Consider the following 13,841-nt stretch of genomic DNA (forward strand, 5'->3'; position numbering starts at 1 on the left):
GCAATTACCAATAACAATGGAAGAAGCAGGAGAAAACCAGCAAAGTCAAGCCAAAGGCTACAGTGAAGCGAGTCAGGAGGGAAAATCCACTAACAGATGATTAACAGACTTGCGCAAAATGAAATTTATTCTTATGCTCTTTTTCTTTTACAGCAGGAAATTGATAGCTCACTGCTTGCACGCACAGCAGCTCCTGGCAGAATTGCTAAGGACTGGGATAAGAACCATGAGCAGAATTAGCAGTTACTGTGCACAACCCCTTCATCACATATGGGGTGAAAGTATTCCCCACCAGCATTTCTTTGCAGTAGGAATCGGAGAGAGAGAAAGGGCTTCCAATTAACTTTCTCCATTTCCTTCCCCACATCCCCATGTGTTTGCTCCATTTCCCAATCCTCGTGTCTTTGCTGGCATGAGAAAATCAGCAGATGCTGCCCAAGCTGTGAAGATCCCTGAATCCCCTCTGTGCATCACATTCATGAACATCTCACACATCTAAACCTTCACGTCATCTGCGCTGCAGAGAACAGCCCTGAGCTAACCCTGTTGCGCAAAGCTGTAAACCCAGTGATTTTCAGCAGCGGCAGACAGGGGTCAGGATAAATTTGCAGACAAATAAAAGCATACTGTTATGAAATATATCACTGTTACTTACAAAAATTTCCAGGAGCAGAATCTACTGGGACGGTGCTGAGATCTGGAGATCTCTCCAGCCTGCCTTGACAGATGTGCAAAGGACATACAGCTGCTTCCTAGCAGGAGCTGACAAACCCCGAATTCCAGTCCAGTCCTTTTCTGCAGAAAAGCACAAATATAAACAAAGGAAAGGCTTTGACAAAAAAAAAAAAAAAAAAAAAAAGAAGGAACAGTGCAATTTGTAACATGCACTTAAAAGAATTACAGGAATAGTGTTTTTCAAGACTTCCATTTTCCAAAAATCGTGTAGGACCAAGAATCCCAATATCTTTCAGTGAGACTTAGTGTAAAGGTTCAAAAATGCTTTTATATTAGATAACGAAATGATTTAAGCACCTGGGAATAGGGAGGGTTTATGACATTACAGAACTGTAAGGGGATTTATGGACTTAACAGTATCAATAGACATCAGTATTTTTTTTAAACTTTCCTTAACATAAATATCCTACCTACACTGAAAAACAAACAAGCAAAAAAACAAACAAAACAAAACAAAAAAAACTTTACTGGAACAATCACACTAATTTTGCTTGCTTTAAAAAGCAGAACTAAAATGACAGCAGGTTTTGGGCCAGATTTTGGGGTTTCATCATCCAGTTTCACCAACTGAGGCATTTCAGAAAGGATCCAGATTGTCAAGCCTCAGAGCAGCATAATTGTTCCTATGAAAAAAAAAAGTACATTTGCAGATGCTCAAAGCCGAGCACTACTGTAAATTCTGCTACATTACTAAACAGCTTACACAACAGCTGAGCAGTTCTGAATGTCAAATCCCACCTGTCAGCACCAAATATTTCTCAAAATGTAATCTAATATAAGATAACAAATGAAATGGTCCTGGGGCTTCTGCATAGAGAATTTGAGGCCTGAATAAAATATATGATGAACCTGAAATGCAGACTCTTACTGACTGCAAAACGCTCAAAAGAAGTCCTAGTAAAATTTCTATTTTTTTTTTTTTTGGGGGGGGGGGGGGGGTTGGGTCAGGAGGAGGGGCAGGGAGCAGTTAGAAGAGAAATGTGTTAACCTAGGGATAGCAGAATAATGAAGTGTAAGGAATTATCTCATGGCACAAATCCTGCACAGGTCAATGATATCACATTACCCACTGTGCTTAGATCCTCAGTTACTGACACTATTTATCAAATTATCCTGGTCTCCTGAGAGTAGTAGCACAGATTTATTTATTTTTTATGCTCATAGTCTAAAGCCAAGGCAATTAACCTTTTTGGTGCCTGGTGCCAAACAATTTTGTGCAAGTTTTGTATTTTTTTGCTAGTCAGGAGCAGTCTTAATCACCTTCTGTACCTGATCAGACATCTCATCATTGAGAACTAGAGAGGAGCTGGCAGGACGAAGACCATGGAGAGTGCTGGGCACCATCCCAAAGCTGCTAGGTGTCCTGGAGCTAGGCCTGCAGCCCTTCTGCTCTCCCTTACAGCTAGCTTAATATGGGAGGGCCTGAAGGTGAATGGCCAGGAGATGGCCAGGACTGACATGAGGTCAACCTCTGTGGCTGTTTCTGACAGCCCATTACACAGAAACAGCTCCCCAGGCATCAAAGGAAGCTGTAAAGAAGGGTATTTTTTTTTCACTCAGTGTGGGAAGTGTGCTGGAGAGAGTCCTCAGGTACTGACAGGGCAGCTTCCAACACGCCTTGCAAGCCTCGTTGCCTTCTGCTGTATTTCTTCCTTGCTGTGCTCACCTCCCACTACAAGCAGGTATTTTCCCTCAGTGGCAGCCACTAGGTGACTGCCTGGGAGAGGGAAAACACCACTCTATTTGAGAGATACAGAACCCGACTAAGAACAGAACAGTAAAGTGTTGGAAAGATTTAGGAGATGACGCAGAGATTAAATGCCAGGGCAATTATCTTCTGAAACATAAATTCGGATCATTTATACACACTGTCAAATTATGACAGATAAACGGGCCACCTAAAAAGAAAGACCATTTAGTTTAAATAAAAGGTTTGCCTTCAGGGAGGACCAGCCAGCTGGTATTCTGTATTTCTAGCACATTTGTCACTGATGTTTTCTTTGAAGCTTTCACTTCTCTGTTGTCGGCAAAATTACTGTCACAGCACACGTAACACACCTCACACAGATCCGTCCTGCACAAAGGTGACTGTCACGTTTGAAACGGCTGCCCCTGCAAAAGGAGTCCCGTGGGGAAATGTTTATATCTGACTGGAAAGTAACACGTAAAACAATCTGGATACAGCTTAGTTGCCCATAATGAGGTAAGCTGGTGGTTTTTCAAAGCGCTTACATGAACCAGCCTTTCATATTTTAATAAGCAGGTGCAGAAAGAAAGAATGAAAACTTCCCGGTTTATTGGGATACATTAAAATGTGTGTTGCAAAGGATGCAGGAGGCAGTCATAAGGCTTAAAATTACAGCTTTGGGAAATTCATCTCCAAGGCGGTTGAAAAGGGGCTCCAAATGGCTTGCTTTGGGTGTCTGAAGTCTGCTGTATGCCTTCCGCCCCCCCTCCCCGTTATTCCTATACTTCCTAGAGACCTGTATCCAGCAGCCATTTCTATTCTTTATAACCTCTTGTCAGATGGACTGTCATCTTACTCAGTGCCACAGGCCCTATCCCACCGATGTGGGTATTAAGCATAATGTGAATTCAAGTGGTGGATAATAATAATAAAGCCTGATATAAAGTTTTTTGATATAAAGCACGCCTGAGGATCTGAAAGGCAGGGAATGATGCAGTGCATTAAAGTTCTCTTTCCCCGTGAATTGGCTAAATCTTAGTGAATGCTGGATCAATTTTCAGCCACTTCAAGTGAAAAGGATCAGAACCTACGGGCTGTTGTTTCTAGAAGGTGGTAGCTGTTAGCAGAAGTCTTTTCACGTCTACTCTTGACTAAATATGGTAACTTATGCTGGAATGGCTTCTGTAAAGATGCACGGTACGAACAGATTGTATTTGTCGTTTTAAAAAGGCAATGGAAAAATCAGACATCGTACCAACTACTGAAATATGCATAGGAGTCATTTTCTATTCTCTTTTGTTTTGCTTTTATAGAGGGAAGTACAGACAGGAAATTCAGAGGGGTCAGCAAGACAGGCTCTGTTAGCACCTTTTAAGACAAAATGCTTATTCATTTCAACACAGAATTTGACACATTTAGGAGGCTTTCTGTGCTAAATCAACATATCTGATGTGATAACTACACTTTCAAAGCTGGCAGATGTCTAGAGACACATGGAAGAAGCTTGCATAATTCACTGAAAAATCCCAGAGCTTTTAAAGTTGACCCATAAGGCTGTGAGGGAGGATAAAGCCAGATAATCTTTGTAATATGGCACAAAAATCAGTCTTCACTCCCTTCATCATATATAATCTACCATAAGCTATTTAGGAATCTTCTCAACAACTTACTGCAAAAATGGGCTTCAAATGCTTGTTAGTTTTGAGCTCAAATATCAATGTGCTTTAGCTCATTGTGTCAAAGCTACCTGATCAAAAAGAGGATCAAGAAAAGACATCATTATTTAAAATTAATGTTCGCCTTCTCCTCCGCATCTTCCAGGCTAGCCATCTACAATTTTCCATCTCAGAGCTCCCATTTTATATCCTTCGTGTTAAGCAAGGCATGGCACAGTAAAGCGTTCAGTAAGTGCATTAATAATGCAGGAGTCGTTTTCAAACTTGTATCTCCTAGGCGGCAAAATTCTTGGAAATTAGTATGTCAGTGGCTAATAATTGCTGAGCAACACGTGGATCCATTTGAGGCACAATCACAGTCCACTCTTGATAAGGTTTATTGGCTTTGCTCAGGTCCAACAGCCTGCTCAAACCAGCCTGGAGGGCAGGATTTGGCATAAAGGATCACTCTCTTTTGTTTTCTCCCCCTTAAGAGTCACTGAACACAGAATAACTGCTTCTGTTTCTGTTAACATTTTTTTTTTTTTTTTTTTTTTTTTGTGGCAACAGCAAATATATTTTGGGGGAAGATCTGTTAATGTTTCAGTTACTTTTGTCTTGACTGCCAGTCGCTGTTGAAAACTCTGGACTTTCTTTCCTGTTCTGTGCTTTTTGTACTGATTTGCTCTAGTGTAAAAGTTCTCATTCTTTGTATAAAACAGACTTCGTACACCTACAGGAGGGTCGCTGTTCACAGCAGAGAAAGCAAGAATGGAATGGGTATTAAGTTTCCTAGATAGTCTACTCCTAGAACTAAGCATGAGGGGGGAGAAAAGGAAAAGTATCTCACTAGTTTCTGTACTCCTGTGGGAAAGTCTGGACTTTTTACCATCTTCTGAAGCTCTTGGCACCTGGCTGCACTACACAACTGCAGCATCCAGATGTGAAGCAGCTGAACCCCTTCACACACGAAGAAGAAACTGGTGCACTGCTGTCTGGTGAACTGTGAAACGACCCAAGTAGCCCTCCACCAAAGCAATACCTAGATTTAGTCATGGGTTTCTGTTCCTGTGTGTTCCTACTAGAAGCTCTGCACTCACCTCCTGTCCTTAATATTTTTCATTTTTCTCTTGTTTCCCACATTGTTTTTAATATCAAAATTATTTTAATTGACTGGACATATGCTTGAAAGCCAGAGATGCATTGAGATATCTTAAGCAGACCAACAATTGCACACAAACTTCCCTAAAAAAAGGAGAAAGAGAACTAGGGGATGGTCTCATTTACCATAGCCTTGTCATGACTCCTTTCTAGGTACCTGCTCAATGGCCACTGCTGGCCTTGAACCACAGGTTCATGAGAGCACAGCTGCTCTCATGTTGTTATGAAGGAACAACAAAGGAAATTTACATTTCACAGGCAGTTGTACTCTGAAGGAGCTGCTGGTCTGCCCTCCTGTTCCTGCCTGTCCTGCCGAAAAGTTGTTAGCACACCTGCCACTGCCACTGCCTCAAGTCACAGCTTCTCTTTCTTCCTCTTTCGGTTGTGCTCACAAATGATTTCCACTCTTTCTCCTGAGAAATTCTCATTAATCTCATTCCAGGCACTTAAGAAAGGCTGATAAATTCCTACAAAGATCAAATTTTCTAATAGGAGAATATCTTGTTGGCCAGTGACTGTTCTAGGAAACATACTTTGCAACTTGAAGATCAAATGAAACAAACAACAGTTAAAACCAGGAAATTACAATTATTCCAGCTTTGCTAAATTTGAGAGCAAAACCTCCCCAGCATAAGACCTAAATAATTTAATTCACAACATGCATAGCTGAAGGCTCTCCCCAAATCAGCTTTCCTATGACTTAGCTGGGCTCAGGGGTCTGTTCTTAATTTACTCCCTGAAGGCTGCACGTTGGACTTTTGAAAGGACAGCGATTGCTTACAGTTCCCAAATATTCAGCACTGGCTGCAGGGCACCACAGGTCCTGCAGAAGCAGGTCACAGTGATTTCTTTAACCCTCTCAAATCTATGCAATCATAGCCGAGAATGATCTTAAAACTGGGTGAGGGCTAATTAGAAGTGAAGCAGCAATCACAAGGAAACAGCTGCTGTAACCTTGACCATTTGGTGAGCTGCCTTTTATTTTAACTCGTGTTTCAGCCCTGGCACACACAACATCTTATGTTGTGTGTGCTCCATGCTCCAGAGCAATAAACGCACTGCAAACCATTAAAGGAAAGTAAAACTGTGCTGCTAAAAGGCAACCTATTAAAAGCTTTATCTCTGTGGGCATAAATCTGAAGGTTTTAAAACCTCCTCACCCCCTTTCTCTCTCTTTTTCTCATCACCACCTTCCCTCGGCATACTCCCTTCCAGTGTGTTTGGAGAGCAACTTTTTACTCAAGCAGATAATGACAGGACAAGGGGGAATGGTTTTAAACTAAAAGAGGGGAGATTTAGATTAGACATTAAGAGGAAATTCTTTACTCAGAGAGTGGAGAGGCACTGGAACAGGTACCCAGAGAAGGGCTTTGGGCAGCCTGGTCTAGTGGGTGGCATCCCTGCCCGTGGCAGGGGGGTTAGAACTGGGTGATCTTTAAAGTCCCTTCCCACCCAAGACATTCCGAATTTCTATGATTCTCCCTGAGTCTTTGGCTCAGCACAGTTTCTCCAGTCCCCCTATCCATACTGAGGATCCATTTTTTCCCTCTCCTTTGGCATATCAGCTATAACTTTTGCAGCAACCCTACACTTTCTTTTTCCCTTCTGTGAACTGAACAGGCTCAGATCTATGTCCTGCTGCCAGATGCACAGTCTGAGCGATGATTCATTGACAAATTCACAGCTGCATTAGCTGAAATGTGGTCAAAAGGTGTGGCAAGAGGTACCAAAGGCAGAGCAGAAGGCACATGAGGTTGTCTGGCTAGTGATGCAGCTAAGCTCTCTTATCTATGCCAAGGGCTCTTTTTTGATAAAAACTTGGCAGTACTGTCCGACCTGCTGGAAGATGCTATTTCTAAGGCAGAACATTTCTACTCACTGCAGTCATCCAAGGAAGGAGAGGGAGGAAAGCCAACTGAAATTCTTTTTTTCATGAGGAAGGAAATGAATTTGCAATTTCTTATTTATCAGTGAATTCTTTACCATGAGCTGTGACTGTGGAATCTGCAGCCTCAATGCCACTATGACCTGGCAGTCAAACGGGAGCTCCCTTGTGGGTCCTTTTGGATGATCAAGCCCTCACGACGGGGCCACTGGGTCATCTGGTGGGAGAGACCTATTTATAAAACCTGTATTTCTCACATGCAGTGTAAAACAAACAGTTCTGTCCCAAAGCTGCAGCTTTAGTGAGGGCAGTAACTTCCTGTGGGAGTTCTCTGAAATTTGCAGGCTAAATTGAGCCATTTATCTGCCCATCACTCTGTGTCCTGTGCTTTAATGAACATGCTTCATATTTTGTTCTGCTCCTGTCCTCAGCTGCCGTCAACAGGCAAAGCATTATTGACGTTCTCAGGAGAGTCAGGGTGTGAGTGCTTTGACCGTGAGTGCAAATAAGGACAAAAACGGGCTCACAGGCCAATAGTCCTTTATTCTGTACACCGCAAAGACCAGCAGCTGGCAGAGGAGTATGAGAACAGGTACCCTGTGATACTTTTACCACCCTCTAGTAACTTCTTGGCTGAGTTATACCTTAGGTATATTATGTCACCAATGAAAGGTGTAGAAAATGTGAAAACAGGTATTAGCACATCTTGAGGGCTTGATGGTGTTTCCAGTAGTAGTACCTCTGCACTGTTTCAGTGTAGGCATAGGCACACACTCACAGTGAGCTCAGCCTGTAATAGCAGCAGGACCTGCGCGTATCGAGGTTCCACAGCACTTAGTTGAAGTGGAAAATAAACAATTTTCTACCAGGCCAACATCTGAATAACAATCAGCTCCAGTCCGCTCTTGTCATGTTTGTGTTCGTTTTGAAGAGCAAAGTATCTTGTACATATTATGTGCCTGGTATCTTTAAACAGTAGGTATTTACCTTCTGGCACGAGAAGACATGGCTGCTGGTGCTTGAAAAAGATCAATGCCTGGAGTGAATCTGGGCTGTTTGTTCCAAAGTTGCACCTAATCTAGACCCCACAAGATACTGAACAGCTGCAGCTCTTACTGACCTCTCCTGTGTTAACAAAACCGTGCTGCTCATGGTGCAGAGCTTCAGCATTACTCACACCTTTGCTAAAGCCTTTATGATGTCTGGGCAGTTGCAGCCTACTTGAAATCTGATCATGGTACGTACTGGAGAAAGTGTTCACTGTTGATTGCTGGTTCCATCTCTGCTGGTCATTAATATCCCAGCTGTCATTTTTCCAAGACAAAGTAGTTTGAGTTACACATGAGCCACTTCTGTGTATTCACAAACTCAATGGTGTGCTACTGCATCACCTGCTGAATATGCCCCATTTCTTTCAGCTAACTCATACCCTACTCCGAATTTAACCTATTGAGTACAAGTAATCATCTAGATCAAGAGTACACAGGGCCTTCAGATAGTGTAAACCAGCTGCAAAAGACTGAGGAGATTTTCATATGCACCTACCCATGAATTGTTGCTGTTTGTAGTAGATATCCTGTCTGCAGGCTGACTACTCTGACGAGGCTCCCTTAATAAGATGCAGCCTACGCCGGCATCTGCTATCCTGACAGGCAGCAAGACTTTGACGCTCCAAGGATCTGGTAGCTGGTGTCCCTGTCTACGACTCCTCAGGCAGTCTGCAAACAAATGTTTGAACCATAACAAGCAATTAGGCACCAGCATGACTCTGTTAACTACCGGCAGTGAGACACGCTTGTCTTGCTGACTGCTACGCTTTCAGGCTAGTTGATCCACAGACAGGGACACAGAGGTTTTATGTGTGCTAATAAAGGCAAATAAATGATAATAAACAACCAAATAAAAGCAAGATTATATCGGCCTGCTCTGCAAATATTTAATTCTGTCCTGGAAAGTGGACCAGTTTCATCAGGAAGTAATGTGAAGGCCAACACTCCAGATCAGCTTATGGCCCTGCTGTTTTAAGGCAGTTTTCTTAATTTGCCTGTCTGCACCCCCATCCTGAGGCAGCTAGCAGGCAAATTTGCCTTGTATTTTCTCCACAAAGAAGAGACCTTACAATACTTTCTGGGAATGTTCACCCATACTTCCCTCTTTAGTTACTTACTTCATACAGTTCTCCTCTGTCATCTAATTGAAGGGACAAAAATCCTTGCCTTTAAGGTACCTGTTGGCTGTGTAAGAGTTCTGTACAGTTATGGCACTCATTTTTCTCTTGGAACCTTAATCTTTTCACCTTTTTGTTTTAATTTTCCTTCATCCACTGTTTCATTACTCTATCTTCCCTTCCTTTTCCAAATGTCATTCAGTCTTTTCCCTTGCCAATCTGCCCTCCCAAATGACCAACTTTTGGTTTGCAGAGAAGTCTGTGAGTTGGGTGTGGCAGTTCCATACAAGGAGTTGCTTTCAGAAGCCTCTCACATTCCCATTTCACTCTTTTCCCCAGGTTTTTTACTTCTGACGACCAGCATCAATTCAGACAGGCAGGGTGCAAATACAGTCAACCAGGGATCTAACTCAAGCTTCTGCAAAAGATTTTGATAGGCCTCAACTGTTTTAAAGAAGTTGCTTACAATGCACCTATTATTTACGTCTGAAATTTTAGACCTCCAGCAAAAACATAACATTTTTATAATTCTTTATTTTGCTTTACTGAATTTGAGCCCTTCCAAACACATTCATAATGGACAACTGGTCCTATTTCAACTGGTCCTGGAAACAGTTATCAGTGTGGTTTGTGAGCAGAAACCACCAGGTAAAAGCAGGAGCAAAATCACTCTCCTAAGTAAGTAATGGGACCTGAGCCATTGCAAACAAATAATTGTACTCAGTCTTCTTGCATTTCTTGTCTTAGTGCATGCTGCCAATTCGTTTTCCTATGGGGAAGGATTTAGGACATGTTCTGTAATGACACTGAAAGTGAACATTAACAATTAATGCAATTCATTATCACACTATTTTAAAATGAGCGCAAATTGGTTTTTGATGGGTATCCATACCCATCTGATTTGGAGTAACTAACAGCAATGTACCTCTTTGTGGTGCTTAGCATTTACTGAAATAAAAATGCACCATTCTAAAATTTATGAGAATTGAATTCAGTGTTTTAATGAACTTTCCAGATAGGGCAAATCTGGGGAGCAGGCAGTTTAGGCTGGGATTCTGACACTCTAATTGGCATTCAGGAGAAATATGTTATTCCAAGATGGTTATTAGGGTCCATTAAGGCCTTTTGATGTGCCAAAACAAAAGTGTGTAATTACTATGAGTAAACATATAAAAATTTGGTATTATGCAGCGTCTCAGTTATCAGAAGCCCTGTTGTTACTTTACTGAATCAAAGGCAATCACCAGCTCTGACCATCTATTTACCACCTCACAATCAATTAGTATATTTACTAATATATTTACTATTAGTATATTTATTGGTTAATATAGGAGTTACAGGAAAGCAATCATAAGGAAAAACAAATGCCACCAGGAAATACATAATTATTGAAAGTCCCAAACTTGCTAATGGCTATTTCTAATTAAATATAAATGGATGAGAAATGTCTAGCTCTACACCTTTTGTCAGATCACCACAGGGTAACAAAGTGATAGATCACTTCACGCAAGCAAGCAGTCTTTCTGAAAGAAACAAGCCAGATGATCAATTAACTTATTTGCATTCTGCTAAAGGAAAGGGATCGAGATCAGTTTGAGAGATGAGCTCAGAGATCTGAAGCTAAACTGTGCTCACAGTTTACACCTTTGCAAATCCAGCAGGACTTTCTGGAGCTGTGCAAAGAACCAGATCAGAAAATCATCACGCTAAGAAGGTGAATACCTCCTGTCTGTCAAGCTGAGTCATTAACATAATGGATTATACTGTCTGCACCTAGGCGTTTTTGTAGATCTGAAGTTGAAAACAGACAAATGGATATTTCTTCTTGTTAATCTGGAGTGATCCCCAGGGTTCAGAAGCTCGCTGTGTGTATTCAGAACCATTTTAAACTATAGAGTGTGTTGGTCACCAGGGACCAAGCTCTACTGAGAACAGTACGTAGCAAAAGACAGTTCAGTAATATATATCAACTAAACACAACAAGGTGAGCACATCTGGCTTTTTCCACACTATATAAAAACTGAAACTGAGTAAGCAAGCTGGTTATCTCATGGGAACAGGCTTTAGTTAAATGTCTTGCATTTCACTGTCCTTGCTAACCAAAGTCAAAGCAATAATAGCTGGAAAACAAACAAACAAACCCTGAAGCATTTATACAATTCAGTAAAAGACAATCACTTCAAGTCTGGTTAGTGGTTCAAATTAATTCTTACTCAATACAAAAGCTTTGGGCATTTTGATTTTTTCTTCTCCAGTTTCCAAGTATTTCTCCTGAAGAAAAAAAAAAAAAAACACTCCTCATACACAGTTTAGATGTATGCCTTTCACTCCATCTTTACAATTTTTTCATCTGGTCTCAGCTGCTTTATTATTTCTTTGCGTTGATTTTGCCATCCAGCAGTAGGTGAATAAAACAGTTTACAATGGTGATTACCATTTGAAAACTAACAGCCTAGAAGAGAAAAACATCTTCCTCAGGTTGATGCAAGTCCACCCCCTTCCTCACAGATTTCTGCAGTGCTTTCCCAGTGCAAGGAGAAGCAATTTGTTTGTTTGTTTGTTTGAGCTATAATGTTATGCAGGTATGAAGTGGCCCACAAGCACAGGATAAAAGCAAGTGAGCAATTACAGTCTGTGTGTGAGATTCAGACCTATTTCAGGCACAAGTAATCACCGGTGCTTCTCTTGCTCACTCCCAGTGAGCTAACTTGTGGATTTTTCTGCTGTGATAAAAATCAAAATGAGCATCACCCACTCCTAAATGGCGACACCTTCCTAGCAGCTGTCTGCCAGAGAACCCCACTGACATCCCACGTGAAACTGGGAAACATTACAGTCATCTTTCAAGTGCCAGCACTTAAAAGCTAATTAGAGCCCCTGAGCAGACAAACACTTTGTCTAGATTTTAAATCAGTGGAAGCAGAAGTGAAGAAGTGATGGCAGCAGGCTGCAGCTTTCACTTTTGGAGGAGGGAGGCGTTTACAGAGTCAACCCTCCATCTCCTTTTCCTGCAGCAGTAAGCACAGCATCAGGGCACGATGTGCCTCAGCAGCACCGTGAGAAATGCTGGTAGATGGAAACCAAAGGTGCCAAACCACCTCCCAGGGAGCACTCAGCTCTTCAGAAGGCCGTGTTTCTACACGGGAAATATCTCCACATTCCCTGCAGGCTCCTCGCACATTTGCTGTGTTATTTGCCCATCTCTGCTTATGCCATAAATCTGACAGGGTAGCTGCTGTCTCTCAAGGTGCGTTAGCACAGAACTTGGCTTTTCATCTCAGTCAAGGCTTTTAGCTGCTGCTGTAGGACAAATGGCAACAGATAACCATAACACAGATCCCTCATGGTCTCAGCAACAATCACCTGTCTAGAATATTAGAGTTTCAGATGTCTCAGATGTCTGAAATTCTTCTCTTCCCTTGTTTCTATATGACTTGCAAGAACCTGTGCCCAAAGAGAAGTAATCAAGAATGGTTCATTTTCTTTTGAAGGAATAGCTGGCTAAAATCCATTTAATCCAAGCTTTTGTGGTTAGCTCTAGTTTGTAGAACCTTGCACAGGGGCACGGCTTTTGGTCTGTTACAGTAACAGATAATTAATCAAAGTAACAGGCAAACCTGGGGAATTGGGGAAATTCATATGCATTTCCTCTATGATACTTCTATTGTGCTGAAAGACAGGTAGAAAACCCCTTCCACTTGTTCTCTCTGAGCCACCAACTCCATCATTACATTGAGTGAGTTAAAAGGTAACTGAAACCATTATTATGGGTACACATAGGAGTGTTCTTGAAAAGCACCCTTCAAGTCTCTTTAATGATTTCTACCCAGTAAGTCACTTGCAAAATGTACTTTAAAACCTTTCTGTGAATTCAGGAGTCACAAACAGGACAGGACTATCAGTCCCGAGGCGTGAGATGCACAGAGCAGATACTGGAAAAGCAGAACTTTTAGAAAACCTCATGCTACCTATTTCCCAGCAGCGCCTCCTCTCCCATCCCCTTCAGAAAATGTTAACCTTGGGGCTCACTCAGCCTCTCAATTCTCAAACTGTGAGCAAAGGAGATGCCCCACAGTTTGGGAAACCATCAGGCAGAACCTGAAGAGGCAATGCTGGGAGCAGATGGCAGGTCCTGTGCCCCTTTAGCATCCCCCAAAATAGAGGGACACTCATGGATACCCTGCGGTCCACGAAGTGCTCCCTGGGGAGCCTCCTGGCTGTGGAGGACTTGAGAAGCACAATATTAGTAGTGGAGAAGAAGTTACCTATGAGGAAGACTGTATCTGGGTGATGCATCTTGATGTCAGGAAGACAAGCTGATGAGAAAGCTGTGAATGAAAACGGAGTGACTGGTGTGGGTAGAAATGTGGTACTATTGCCCTGCTGCACCACTCACAGCTCTCCCAACAGGCATCTCAGCAGAATCATAGGCTTTTGCTACATCCCCCTGCAGGCTGGCAGTCTGCTCAGCACCAAGGGAAATTTGGCAATAACAATCCAACACAGAACAAAGCAGATAAATAGCAGATAAAAGAGGTCAAAGTGAAGGCC

General features: G+C 42.1%; 1 long non-coding RNA gene across 1 annotated transcript; it reads right to left on the reverse strand.

The window, feature by feature from the left end:
* Window positions 1–637: 637 nt before the first annotated feature.
* On the reverse strand, window positions 638–8,835 carry LOC140002004 (uncharacterized). Its single transcript, XR_011807848.1, has 3 exons — window positions 8,669–8,835; window positions 7,222–7,340; window positions 638–795 (listed from the first exon to the last, which is right to left on the reverse strand). It is a non-coding gene; the product is annotated as an uncharacterized lncRNA (long non-coding RNA).
* Window positions 8,836–13,841: the final 5,006 nt, after the last annotated feature.

Source organism: Anas platyrhynchos, chromosome 3 (assembly GCF_047663525.1).
Source record: "Anas platyrhynchos isolate ZD024472 breed Pekin duck chromosome 3, IASCAAS_PekinDuck_T2T, whole genome shotgun sequence".
NCBI lineage: Eukaryota > Metazoa > Chordata > Aves > Anseriformes > Anatidae > Anas > Anas platyrhynchos.